The sequence below is a fragment of the Zingiber officinale genome, chromosome 9B (assembly GCF_018446385.1).
Source record: "Zingiber officinale cultivar Zhangliang chromosome 9B, Zo_v1.1, whole genome shotgun sequence".
Lineage (NCBI taxonomy): Eukaryota > Viridiplantae > Streptophyta > Magnoliopsida > Zingiberales > Zingiberaceae > Zingiber > Zingiber officinale.
The window spans coordinates 47,076,863-47,090,117 of record NC_056003.1 but is presented as its reverse complement, the minus strand read 5'-3'; positions in this window follow the sequence as shown (position 1 = coordinate 47,090,117).

The window sequence follows — 13,255 nt, the reverse complement described above, 5'->3', positions numbered from 1 at the left end:
ACTTAGACAAACGCGATGTGGCACGAGCCTTCGTGATGGGGATAAAATTTGATCCCCCTCTAGGTGCCTGGAACTCTTCTAGGTACCCCGAGCAGGACTATAAATATAACCTTGATCCCAGTAGTCTAGAATCACTTGCATACGAGTTTCTTTAAGTGTTCTACTACTTTGTGTGCTTCCAATGTTTGTAAGAGACTTCTCCGCCTACGACGAAAGAAGAATTTGAGTAATGCTTCAGAGTCTTGGATTAACAACCTTCCTAGTTGTAACCAAGTAAAAATCGGTAGCCTCTTTCTTTTTTATTTTATCAATTTTTTTATACAAGTGTTTTATTATTTCAAAAGATCGAGAAAGGTTCTATTCTCATTTTGAAGGGCAATTCACCCCCTCTTGTCGGTCGCATGGGTCCTAATAAATGGTATCAGAGCCAGGCCCGTTTCAGAAGGGCTAACCACCATCCAAAGGAAAAGAAATGGCCGGATCCAACATCTATCTGTCGAAATTTGAGGGAGACTTCGCAATGTGGAAGAAGTGCATGGAGGTATTCTTCAAAACCGACTTTAAAATTCTCTTAATTATAAAATATGATTTTGTAGTACCTACGGATCAGCACGGAGCCGAGAAAAAAGAGTACACATGGACGAAGAAGGAGCAAGACGACTTCGCGGCTAATGGAAAAATAGAGTTCCATCTACTCAGCGTTCTTCTGTTCCAGGAGGTCAATCGGATCGAATGCTATGATTCCACCAAAGATCTCTGGGAGAAATTCCTAGAGCTCCACGAAGGTACTTCGAAAGCCAAACTGATAAAGCGGGACATCCTTTGAAGCCAACTGGCGAACCTTCGGATGAACAAGGGAGAGAAGGTAGCCCAACTCCATGCAAGAATCAAAGACCTGATCACCCAACTCAACAACCTTAGAGAAAAGGTAACAAATCATGACTTCTTAAGGTATGCACTTAACTCTTTTCCGAGAACTCAAGAGTGGTCAACCTTAGTAGATGCTTACTATATCTCTAAGGACCTTGAGCTATGTATGTAACGACCACCCTTCTCACTACTCTCTAAAGGTGTCCGTTACATAACTACTATAAACTCTTTCTTAACTAGTATAGCAAACTGTACATTAAAATTTTTCCAGAAAACTTAAAATTTTGGCAGAGTATATGCAGTTCAGCAGGACTAAAATACAATACAATACTATACTGACATGCACATATAACTCATAATAGCAGAAAACATATGAAACTATATCTCAATGCAAACACAAAAGTACCTACTTACTAAACTGAACTCATCTTAGCATGCAATCTAAAGCAAGAATAATCTCAAATGACATGGAATATAAAGTACAATCTCAAATGTTTCTTATCCACTAAAACACGAAAACTTAATAATGTCCCAAATCTCTCCCATAGTCCTGACATCACACATCATCGAACACCTCTTTGTCGCCTTCCTTTGCTATAGCTTTTCCTTTCCTTTATCTGCAGTAAGAGGAAATGCAATCTATAAGCAAAATTACTTAGTAAGCGCTATCTAACTCACAAAAACTCGAGTATGCATGTAAGCTGAAAGAAATCTAGAAACTGAATGCTCAAAAGAAGATACTACTCATGCTCATCTAACAGCAAAGGAAACAAGGCATACTGAAATGCTAAACATGTAAAGCAAATCTAAACAAACATGCCATCATACAAGAAAACTAAACTTGCTGAATTTTAAACTTATGTGAAGCTTATTTTACTTGTTTAAAAACTTATACTTTAATACTTCAAAATAATAATAAAGCTTCTCTTGGGCCCAAGCTTAGTACCAATGCGCGTTCCCTAATAGAGACTGTGGTAGCTAGTCACCAGTCCTACGAGGGTAAAGACCTTGGTCTTACCAGGGCCAAGACCTTGGAATTGGTCACCTGGATTTATTTAACGACAACCTTGGAAGTCGGGTACTAGCCTTTTAAAAAGTAAAATATCTTAATTACTTCTTCTTTAAATACCTTGGCATTTTAACAAGCATCTTGTGTGCCAAAATTCCTAAAGTCTTGACTTTGGGATCTACTTAAGGTCTTGACCTTTTTCTTTTTTTTCTTTATCTTTCTTATACTTTTCTTAAACTCAAAATACTGTAATACTTAACAAGATCTGCACTGTAAGCTTAATTAAAAATCTGCACTATAAGCTTAATAAAAATCTGCACCATAAGCTTAAATAAAAATCTGCACTATAAGCTTAAATAAAAATCTGCACTATAAGCTTAATTAAAATCTGCACTATAATACTTATCAAAATCTACAAGCAATACTTATAAAAATCTGCATGCAATACCTATAAAAATCTGCACTTAATGAAAAACTGCACTTAATGGAAACTACACTTAATGGAAGAAATCTGCACTACAAGGAAATCTAAACCACACTAAAATCCTGCACCTCTACTAATTATGGTACACGCCTACTGCCAAAACAAAAGGAAGTAGATGCTTAAAGAGAACAAAGAATCTGCACTGCTAAAGGAGATAAACTGAAATGCTACTATTGTGATTCACGCCTACTGCATATACTAAAGGAAACTAGAAGCTTAATGAATAATAAAATCTGCAATGCTTCATTTGTTGTGAAAGGGTTGTTCTGGCTGAAACAAGGCTGTGCATGTTTGATAAATTAGCTAGGCACTCGAACAAACTGAAATGCTAACAGAACACCAAAACCGCATGCTGGAATTTAGGTAAGGCTGTCCGAAAATAGCAAGGAGAGTCTAAGACAAAAATGCTAATATGGAGAGCCTGTTCCTGCTCATGGAATAGCAAAGAAAACTGAAAACTGAAATTCCAAACTACACAACGGAGATCAAAGGTGACCAATTCAAAAGACTAGCTCTTTTAGCTGTTCCTACTTAATAAGAAAACCCAGAACTCAATCTACAATGCTTTCAAATACAAGGCTGGTTATACTCACTGCATGAATTCAAAACCCTAACGCCACAAGGAGGATTGTTCATGCTTGGCAAGGAAGTAAAGAAGAAAACAAAGTCACGGAACTACTCCTACTGCAGGTGAGTAGCAACTTACCCTTCGTGTTCTTAGACTTACAACCGAAGAAGAAAAGGGCTCCTAGGGTTTCGAAGATTGCAAGCTTCGACCTCCTCTTCGTGCTCACGGTTTCCCCTCGACGAGAGGATCACAAGGATGGAAATGTTAGGACCTTTGGACGCGGCTAGAGAGGGGGGGGGGTGTGAATAGCTGACCCCAAATTCACGTTTCTTCCTACAATTTTAGTTAGCGCAGCGGAAATAAAAGATAGAAACGAAACAGGATAATATCAAACCTCAAACGCGACGATATAACGAGGTTCGAAGATGATACTCCTACTCCTCGGCGTGTTCGTAAGGTGGACGAATCCTATCAATCCGTCGGTGGATGAGACCCCGGAAAACCGGCTAATAAAAACTCCTTCTGGGTGGAGAAACCTTGCCACAATCTCTCTTGTACAAGAAATAAAGCAAGAAACCAAGGACAATATGAATGTAAAAACACCCTACCAAGTTTGCTTGCCTTCTCGTCGACTGGGGTCTTTTGATGAAGCAACAACTTCACCGATGCCAACAGCAGCTGATCAGAGAACCAGCCGAGGGAAGCTCACACGAAGCTTCAGGGATGAAGAGCTCAGCAAAGCTCAGATCGCAGTCAAGAGTAGTAAGTTCTCTCTTTGTGTAGAGGCCCTCAACATCGATTTATATCCTGAACCTGCGAAGAAGACAAAGAAGAAGCAGAAATCTAGCCGTTGTGACTCAACGACTAGGTCTGGACCGATCAGGCTATGGCCTGATTGGTCCAGGAAATCCCTGATCGGTCTGTGGACCGATCAACCTATAGGTGGATCGGTCCACAGACCGATCCCCCTATTATTTTCTAAATCCCATTGCTTCTTACTGATCGATCACCAGACCGATCAGATAACCCACAGAAAGCTGCTGTGTGGTTACTGATCGGTCACGAGACCGATCAGATAACTCAGGTATCACTGGATCGGTCGACAGACCGATCCAGACAGCCAAAGTATCACTGGATCGGTCAATAGATCGATCCAATGCCTCTGTTGGTTTTAGAGCTTCCCAGCCCTAAACCTTAAAGCCTTTCTAGTCTAGAGAACGAGCTACCGAGCCCTCTCTGACCTAGTCCGGAGAACGAGCTACCGAGACCTCTCCGACTTCGTCCGGTCCAGAGAACGAGCTACCGAGCCCTCTCCGACTTCGTCCGGTCCAGAGAACGAGCTACCGAGCCCTCTCCGACCTCCCATGCCAAGCTTCCATACTTGGACTTTTCCCCGTGCCAAGCTCCCTGCTTGGACTTTTCCCGTGCCAAGCTCCCTTCTTGGACTTTTCCGTGCCAAGTCTCCATACTTGGACTTTTCCCGAATCAGGTCAACTCAAGTCGGGTCAACCAGGTCAACCTTGACCAAAGGTTGCACCCACAATCCCCCAAGTTCCTATTCTTGTCAAACATCAAAATACAACTTCTCTATTCTTGTCAAACATCAAAATATACCTCGAGTTAGGTCAACTCGAGTCGGGTCACCCAGGTCAACCTTGACCTAAGGTTGCACCAACAGGAAAGAGCTCTCGGATTGGACCCTTGGCCGGCCACCGGAGTCGAAACCCTAGCCTCCTTTGTGTTTCCGCCCGAGCAGAGAACGGCGACGCGCTGCGCGTGAGAGAAAGGAAGAAGAGAGGAATTAGGTCTTGGGAAAATGAAGTCCTCTTTTTATAACTAGGGCATTCTGTTATTAACTATCACTTAAATAAAATTCCGCTCTTTCCTTAATTAGCAACGCCCGCTTGGGGACTTGGTCAGCCGGATTCGCTTAAGGTTTGGGTCGGGTCGGAGGTCGCGGGTTCGAACCTCGGCCGAACCTATTTATTTTTTTGAAACTTCCTCCTTTTGGTAAAAATGTCAAACGAACTCCAAAAATTACATAAAAATACTCTAAAAATATCTAGAATATTTCTAAGGCATTTCTAAATATTTTTTAATTAATATTAGGACTCGAAATGAGGGAATTTGAGTTGTTACAATGTACTTTTGAAAGCTTATTTTCAACTTTTGAACTTCACGAGTCTCACTGTGTAGATTCTAAAGAAATTGAGAAATCAAATAATATTTCTTTAAAAGCCAAGAAGGATGAATCAGATGCCGACAACTCCTTCGACGATGATGAAACAACATACATGGTGAGGAAATTCAAGAAATTTTTTAAAACTAATAAGTTTAATCAAGTGCAGGCAAAGAAAAGAAGAGCAAGGAAGGTAAGATGCTATAACTGCAATGAAGAGGGAAACATCAAGGATGACTGTCCAAAACTGAAGAGGAAAGACAACAAGAAAGGAGCCACCACAACAAAGCACAAAATCCTGAAGGTGATGTGAGACGAGTTGTCATCAGAATCAGATCTAGAGGAGTACGTTGGACTTGCACTAATGGGAAACCTCTAGAAGTAGAGCATAGATGAAGGGGGAGATTCCTTAGAAGAAAGTTGCAGCGAGGAGGAAGAAACAAACTTCAAAACAAATCTGGTAAGTGAGGTATGTTTACTATCCCTAACCAGTTATATTCAGGTATTAAATCCATGACCAGATCGCTATGTAAACTAAAAATGAAAAATATTAATTTGAAAAAGGAAGTTTTTGATTTAAGAATAATTCTAGCAAATACATGTCCATAGAAATGTATGATAAATTAAAAAATAAAAATAGAAATGTATGATAAATTAAAAGATAAAAATGAAAAATTGAAGGACCAAATTAAAAAATTAAGAAACTTTGCATATGATAATCAAAATACCTGAAAAAATTATAGAAACCTAAATTGTTATCTTAAATATCATAAGGGTCAAATTAGAAGAATATCACAGAAGTATATTCTTAGAAAGTTTTTGATAAATTTGGTAAGAAGGAATCTGTTTTGGGTTCCAAAGTCATGTTTAAATAAAAAGTATCTTTTTGTGCATGACTTATTTTAAGTTAGACCTAGGACTTTCAGAAAGAAAATTAATTATTTAATTTCTCTAAGAGACTTTGACTAGAAGTGATTGTTGTTCTAATAATCAAGAAGGTCTAGTGCCTCGCCATAGCCTGGAAGCTAATTACTGAAATGAATATTTAATTGATTAACTATTAAGCATTTAACTATTATAAAACTATCTAATACTTTCAAATAAATTGTGTTGCAAAATTTCTAATTGAAATTAATCTGATCTTAATTTTTCAGGAGAAAGAAGAGTTTAATTTAAAAATATTTTTTAAAATTCAATTTTTTGAAATTTAGAATTTCTTAATTTTCTAGATAATTGTCAATTTAGACTTTGTTTCCCTTAGATTTTATTTTAAGACTTATTTTCAAGTCATTTTAAAGTACCCCATTTTTAATATGATCAAAAGGAGAGAATTAGAGGTAAAGTCTAGGGGGAGGGAGATGTTTTTTTACATTTTTTAAAACAAATACAAAATTCATTACTATTTTTATTTGGTTTACCCTAACTTAACTTGGGGTTGCTCACATAAAAAAAAAGGAGAGATTGTAAGTACCCCGTGGAAGTTTTGATGTGATCAAACTAAGTCAAGTTAGACCCTATTATGTTTTGATGCTCTGTGTCTAAGTGTGCATGAACTTAGGAGCATAAGAAGTCAAGCGAAAGACACACTTAGCGACAAGGACAGCACGGGAGAGAGTCGACGAGCTCGGTGCATCCGAGGGATGAGGTGCTACGGAAGAGTACGCTGGCGGACGAGAAGGAGGTGCGCGACGTTTCCGAGGGACGAGAAGCCGAAGTAGAAGGTTACTCGAGAACGCCGGAAGATGGGTTTGAGTGAACCCTATTTCGGATGACCAAAATCACTTAAACGAAAGGAACTGGAGCGGAAGAACCGAACCAAAAAGTCAACAGGATGCTGACTTTTTGGTTTCGGGTACCTGGAACCCCTCCGGGCGCCCGGACTTGAAAACTTAGACAAAAGCGACGTGACACGAGCTGCCACGACGGGGATAAAATTTTATCCACTCCAGGCACCTGGAACCCTTCCAGACACCCCGAGCATGACGATAAATATAATCCTGATCCCAGTAGTCTAGAATCACTTGTATACGAGTTTTTTTAAGCGTTCTACTACTTTGAGTGCTTCCAACGCTTGTAAGAGGCTTCTTCGCCTACGACGAAAGGAGAATTTGAGTAGTGCTTCAGAGTCTTAGATTAACAACCTTCCCGGTTGTAATCAAGTAAAAATCGATAATCTCTTTCTTTTTTAATTTATCAATTCTCTTTATATAAGTGTATTATTATTTCAAAAGATCGAGAAATGTTCTATTTCATTTTGAAAGGCAATTCACCTTTTTTTACCGGCTTCACGGGTCCTAACAAGGCTTACATATCACGACGAGCAACGTTCTTTTACTTCTCGTAGATCTTGTCTCCAAGGTTGAGGAGGACGTTGGTGGGGATCAACGATGAAGAGTCAACCATATTTTTTATATATACTAATTTATTTAAAATAGACCTTAGGTATTTATGGGTCCTGGGCAGAGCCCTGATCCAGGGTCGGCTTTACAACTAACTAATCTTAATCTTGCATTGTTCGACTAGCCGACCCTTTATTCTCCATGCATGTAGTGGGATGGTGGTTGATTATCGAGCCACGCGGAAGTTCTCTTTCATCCGCTATATGAGGTTCTATTATTCTCTTGTGATTTACGGAGGTCAATTTTCCATTTTAACTATTTGTTCTTCTTCTTTCTCATGTACCTGTAAGTTCTCGGCTTTAGTCTAGTACTGACTAGATCGTTAGAACTTGATCGTTAGAAGGATCACGCTATTACATTGTGCAACACTCTAACGCTCAATCATTGAGCAAACCGACACAGTCACGACCGTGAAAGCAAGAAGAGAAGAGGGGTCAAGTGCACTTACGAGGACAATACAATTTTTCTTTGAAAACAAATGTAGAAATCAATGTCAAATTATAATCTATTTTTTAAAAAATAAATTTAAATTTTCACTTCAATCATAGTAAATAATAGTATTGACATTTAATTTATCACAACTAAATATTGTTAATATATATATATATATATATATATATATATATATATATATATATATATATATATATATATATATATATATATATATATATATATTTATATATATATATTTCTATGCTTATGATTTAAATTTTAAATGAAATAAATATTCTAAAAATTAATCGTGAGCTCCAAATTTATATCATAAATAAATTTAAAGAAATCAATCTATCTATCTATTTCTAAATTAATCATGCGAATATCTGAATTGCTAAATTATAATATTTTTAAAGTGATGGATGGAATTTGAAATTATTCTCCACACAATAATTATGATATTATATATATATTTTTATATAGGTTAACATATTAATTGTAAAATTAAATAAAAATATAATATTAAAAAAAACTAATAACTTTGTTAAGTCGGTGAAAATAATATCAGATATATAATAAAGAAGAGGATTTTAAAAATTTATTTAATAATAATAAAATTTATTTAAATATAAATAATAATATAATAAAAAAAATACATTATTTGAAGGATTTTCTAAAGGATTTATGGAGATCCGACATTGTCATATAAAATAACAAAGTGTGTTAAGTGTATCCAATTCCTCTACAGGTTGTGATAGCTTGAAAAGAAAGCAAAGTCAAAGTCACGGTAGGTCCCGCAGTATCATTAATATGCTCAGTTTTGATGACTTTGAAGGACAGCTTCTGAATCAAGAGATAATAAGAGGTAACCTCGGGGAATAAAAAAAACTTCACCAATTCTCTAATGACTCGCGCTATGTCATTATAAATTGATTTAATAATTTATCAATTTTTATATAATTTAGTAACGAACTATTTAGTGATGGACTATAAGAAATTGTCTAGAATAAGTATAATTATCTTTTAATATAAAAAGAGAGAAAAAGGTAGATTAAGACTTTGTTTCCTTTAAAATACGGATGGAATAGGGAAAGAATCCCTAAGAAAAATCGGAATGAAGAAAGAAAAAAAGAAATGAGAAAGAATAAGAGAAAGAAAAAATCGATGGAAGGCTGACAGAAATGAAGGAGAGGAAAACAAAATGAAAACGATGAAGGCGCCCACCTAAGCAGGGCCACGTGAGACGGCCACGGTGCTACCTTGTGCGAGGTACGATGCCTGAGGGTGACTGCGGTTCTACCCTATGCAAGGCTTCGGCTGCCTCGCATGGCTGCACGGTGCTATCCCCTACTATCGCACGGTGCTGCTCGTGCGGCCGCGCAATGCTGCCCATTCGACCGCTCGGTGCTATCTCGCGCGAGGCCCGACCGCCTCGTCGGGCGCACAATGCTGCCCCTTTGTATGGGTGGCCACCTCGCGCGAGGTGCAGCCAAGTGAGGTGATCGCGCGGTCTATCCCGCGCGAGGAGAGACCGCCTCACGAGGCAACGCAATGTTACTCCACGATGAGCACGATTGCTTCATAGGCTTTGCGATGCTGCCTCGCGTGAGGAGGCCGCTCCCGCGCCAGGCCACGCAAAGTCGTTGAGCAACCGCTACTCGTGCCTGGCGCGTGGAGATGCGGTGAGGAAAGGCTTTCCGTCCTATTTGATTTGAGCGGATAAAAAACCAACTCCAAAAAGAAAAGTGATCTACACGGATGTATTCATAAATCCGTCCATCCGTTAATCGATATAAAATAAATAATAAAAAGGATAAATGATCCCTTCTTTCTTCATTAAATAATGAGCGGAAACTTTTTCTACATAGAACTTTTTGTAATGTTTTGAATCCGTCTATATATCAAGTAAATGTTGAGTTTTATGTAGTTAATTCAAATTATTTTTCATGTTTTGGTAATGTATATGTGTATGTATTTAATTTTATATTGCTAAGTTAAGAAGGTTAAAAGAGCTTATATATGGAGTCATTCCATCCTTGCTTAGCAATGTTAAGGGGGCCTACATGCATGCACGGGACAAGCCTAAATCAAGTGATTTCGAGGGGTTCGAGCCGGAAATCCATAAACCTCGCGCTTGCAGGCGGTCTGGTTTGTTTTTGCCAGGCGGTCTGGTTTGTTTTTGCCAGTCTCTGATTTGATCTGGTTCTTGGTTCTGTCCCGAGCATGAGGAAGCGCAGCGCACTTGAGTTTGGTCCGCACGTGAGGAAGCGACGCACCTGCGCGTCAGGAAGCGGAAGCAACACACACTTTGCTTCGTGCACTGCTTCAGAGAGTATAAATACACTGCCTCTGTTCCTGGTTCAAAACACACCGAAGCAGTCTGCTTTCTCTCCTTCCCTCTCTCTGTCTTCTTCCTTACCGAGAGTTTGTCCTGAGGCTTGGTTTTTAGCGATATGAGGTTGAGTCCGAGTGCGCCGTTTGTCTTGGAGTGTACCTACGGACGATGCGAGTGGTTGTCGGATCTTGGAAGGATTTTGCCGGAGAGCCTTGCACCGTGGGCGGCAATAAATTCTCTAAAGATAGTCGGCACGCCGACGCTTCAACCGGAGATACATTTTCTTGACCTCTCTTTTATTTACCTGTTTACTGCATTGGTGCAATTTATTACTGTGTTAGTGCTCTCTTCATACAACAATTTTAGAGAACTTATTTTAAGCATCAGTAGACATAATAAATGATAGGGTAACGGGGTCTGATGAGGCTAGTGCTAGACCCGAAAGATTTTTCGGGCAAAACTTCAGACGTTGGCAACAACGAATGAAATTTTGGCTTACTACACTAGGGCTATTCTCCGTTATAGAAACAGATCCTCCTTCACTTGATGAAGAGGAACCTGCCTATAGTGCTGCCTTACAGAGGTTTAAGCAAAAGGATTACCTCTGCCATGGGAGGATCCTGTCTGCCCTCTCAGACGCACTATTTGATGTATACTGCTCAACATCTTCGGCTAAAGAGCTGTGGAAATCTTTGAATAAAAAATACAACTCCGAAGATTCTGGTTTAGAAAAGTATACTATGGCAAAATTCCTAAACTTCAAAATGGTAGAAGACAAATCTGTGGTTGAGCAGACACATGAATTCCAAGTTCAAATTCATGATCTTGCTGAAGGAGATATGTCATTACCTGAAAAATTTCAGGTCTTATCTATCATCGAAAAATTGCCTCTGAGTTGGGAAGATTTTGACATGACTCTTAAACATAGGAGAGGTAAAATCTCTCTAGAAGATTTAATGATTGCCTTAAATATCGAAGAAGAACATCGGAAGCAACATAAAGATGATGATAAAAGAATGCCTATGGATTTTATTCCAAAGGCAAATGTAGTAGTTGTTGGTGCAACATCCCTCAGGTCAAAGTTGACCTGGTTGACCAAGCGGAGTCTTGGTTTGAGTTTAGATGTTTGACAATAAGATATTGATTGAAGAAGAGTCAAGTAGGTCAAGGGAGTGACCGGATACTTGACTGGGAAGTCCTAGTGAGTGAAGCTAGGCAGATGGAAAGTCCTAGTGAGTGAAGCTAGGCGGATGGAAAGTCCTAGTGAGTGAAGCTAGGCAGATGGAAAGTCCTAGTGAGTGAAGCTAGGCAGATGGAAAGTCCTAGTGAGTGAAGCTAGGCAGATGGAAAACCCTAGTGAGTGAAACTAGGTGAAAGTCCTGGTGAGTGAAGCCAGGCAAGGGAAAATTCAGATGGATCAAGGATGATCGGACATCGGTGTTGGGAAGTCCAAGTAGGTCGATTGATACTAGGCATGAGGAAATCCGGATGGGTCAAGGTTGACCGGACATCGGTGGAAGTCCAAGTAGGTCAAGGGAGTGACCGGATACTTGCACGACTAGAAAAGTCCAAGTGGGTCAAGCGTTGACCGGACACTTGGTGGGAAGTCCTAGCAGGTCAAAGGAGTGACGGATGCTAGGCATGATGTACCAACGGGTCAAGGTTGACCGGTGTTGGTTTGGTAGGCTTGGGACTTGGTTTTGGGCAAAAACCAAATCTTGGATCGATCGATGGATCGATCCAAGCCTTCTAGCAGTAGAGTCTGGATCGATCCGTGGATCGATCGGATGTCCCAATCGATTAGTGGATCGATTGGGACGCTTCCGATAAGCGCTGGATCGACCCGTGGATCGATCCAGCGTCAAGGAGCAGCGCTCGGATCGATCCATGGATCGATCCAAAGCCTCCCCGATCGATTGGGAACATTCGAATCGATCGGGATCCGACCGTTGCGTCGGGTTTATAGCCACAGGCGGACGTTGTCTTCGGCATCCCTTCTCCGATTCACTCCAGATCTTTCGCCAACTTCTCCACAGCGCTCTCAAAGATCAGATCGCCAGTTCTTGAAGGATCTTGGAAGCTTTCCAAGTCAAGAGGCGGATCAAAGGCAAGAAGAGAAGCTAGGGTTAGGGTTTTCTGTACTCATTGTAAGCTTTGCGCTTGTATTTTGTTTCCCTTTCCTTTCTTCTTGTACTGAGAGTCTTGTAGGGCTTCTCCGCCCTCGGTAGTTACCGAAAAGGTGTGTTTTCATAGTGGAGGGTGCGTGCGTGGTGTGGATCCTTGGATTAGTCACCTCTTGTGAGGTGGATACCAAGTAAACCAACCTTGTTAGCGTTGTGTGTTTGTTTCTGTTATTTTCCGCTGCATATCCTTGAAGAAACAAGCCACGCCGAGCGACGAGCACGCGACGAGCTATTCACCCCCCCCTCTAGCTACTTTTGGTCCTAACAAGTGGTATCAGAGCAAGGCCGCTCTTCACCGGAATCATCGCCGGAAGGGTCAAGCATATCAAGAAAAGCTAGAGGGTGAAGAAGTTGGAGCAAATTCTTCAAGTTCAAGACTTCATCAAGCTCAACTTCAAGATGCAATTCCAAGATGGACTTGGATTTGACACAAGGGTGGCTCCACCATACACTTCCACGAGTTTTGATTTTTGGAGATCAAGAATCGAAAACTTTCTTATGATGGAGATAGAGCAATGGTTTGCTCTAATGGAAGGCTTCAAAGCTCCAACGAACTCCAAGGGCAAGCTTCTAAAGAAAAGAAGATGGAGCTCGGAGCAAATTCAAAGGGGCGAGGCAAATGACAAAGTGACCAAGCTTTTGGTCAACGTATTGCCTAGCCACATCTTGGCTCAAATTGGAGAATTCGAAGATGCCAAGGAGCTTTGGAGCAAATTGGCCAAGCTTCATGAAGAGATCCCCTCCACTGTACGAGAGCAAGAAGAGGGTGACTCTTTGGAGCAAGACCAAG